Here is a 1,554-nt window from a genome sequence, read left to right as displayed (position 1 = left end):
CATGTTGAAAATGCTATCATGGTGATGTCGAGCAAGGTATTGTTTATCATGTTAAACATTTCAATTCATGCCAGTTAGCACTTAGTAGAGCCGAAGATCATAGGGATGCCATTAGTTCTGAAGGCATTTGGTCATAAATCAAACTATTCGTCTAATTGACCTGCTAATAGCACCAGATAAAAGGTCAGTGGACTTCCTCCTCTTCCACGAATGTTTGTATATCCAGTAGGTATTGAGATATTTGTGTGGACTTAAGTGGTAGACGACTGAAAGATGGACAACTTTGCTATTTAGAGTCATGACGCCGTGTCACTAAAGATTAATACTGTATTCCATTTAGGTGTGCTACTGCCAAGCCCTGGCATTGTGTGAACTGGCCCACTGCTGTGGCTTTGTAGCATACCTAAATGGAAGAGAACCTCCTTTTAATGTTTTTAGATTTACTGCTATGAAAAAATCAGTCTTCTATGTTTGTGTCAAGAAGGTCCTCAGTACATCAAGGCAGGAGGAGTTTAAGTGACCTGGGAGCTGATCAATATTCTCCTCTTACTTGATGTAATCCCTTGGCAATCAATACCGGTGAATTGCAACAAATATTGACAGCCTCAAAGTCGACAGTTGATAACCCAGTCAGACTGACATAATGATGTGGGAGAAATGAAGAGCAGCGTTTAGTTCAGGCAGAACACTGACGTGGTGCTTGCATTGGCTGATTGGCTCCAGCTGATTGCATTATGCTTTACAATGAGTGGCTCATTCACAGCTGTGTAGCTAGCAGCACCCAATCATATTCCTTCAGGTCTACATCGTGGACCTCATCATAACATGACACTTCCTCACTGTTACTCTGACGATCACACTCATGCCTTTTGCTGCTGCAGCTCTTTCCACCACCACAAATACACCGAAACTGAACTTATCAGCAAAATGTTCACAATGTATATGGTCGTTCAGATTAGAGAAGTTGTGTTGTAATTCTGTGGTTGAGCAATGATGTGTATGGAATTACAGCTGTGGACTTCTGTCAACAGTGACAGCGAGGGGATTAACCCGTGACATCAGTCTGGTATGAGTGGGTCAAATGCGGTTTGATTCATTTACATAGTCCCATGTCAAACACAATAATCGTGTGTGAAAATGGTATTACGTAGTGCTTACCAGCTTAGAGCCAAGTGTGTGGGGAGAGAAATGGGGTAGTAGAAGTACAAACACTCTGCTTTGTTGTATCAAAAGTCATTATTTGTGTCTTTCATTGGGGTTTCTGGTTCATCATTTCAGTATATCAGGCTTTATTTGTACACCTGTGTTTGTAACTGTAGGTTGGTGCAGTTGAAAGGTTTTATTTTTCTTTATGTTCAATTACAGTCCATAATTGGTTTATAAATATAATCTTGTAATTATGCTCTTAGTGCTTGATGATTTCATTTATTTTTTCGAGTTATTTGTTTAACATGAACTAAACATTAACTGTCCTCTTTTTGAGAATATAAACACTTTGCTTCTCCATCCACCTCCATTTTCTTGTGTTTTTTTTTTTTTTTTTTTTTTAATAAA

This window comes from Seriola lalandi, unplaced genomic scaffold (genome assembly GCF_002814215.2).
Source record: "Seriola lalandi dorsalis isolate HSWRI2012SDOR001 ecotype SW California unplaced genomic scaffold, Sedor1 jcf7180002054949, whole genome shotgun sequence".
Classification (NCBI taxonomy): Eukaryota; Metazoa; Chordata; class Actinopteri; order Carangiformes; family Carangidae; genus Seriola; species Seriola lalandi.
The sequence above is the reverse complement of the archived record's forward strand: the minus strand, read 5'-3'. Positions refer to the sequence as shown.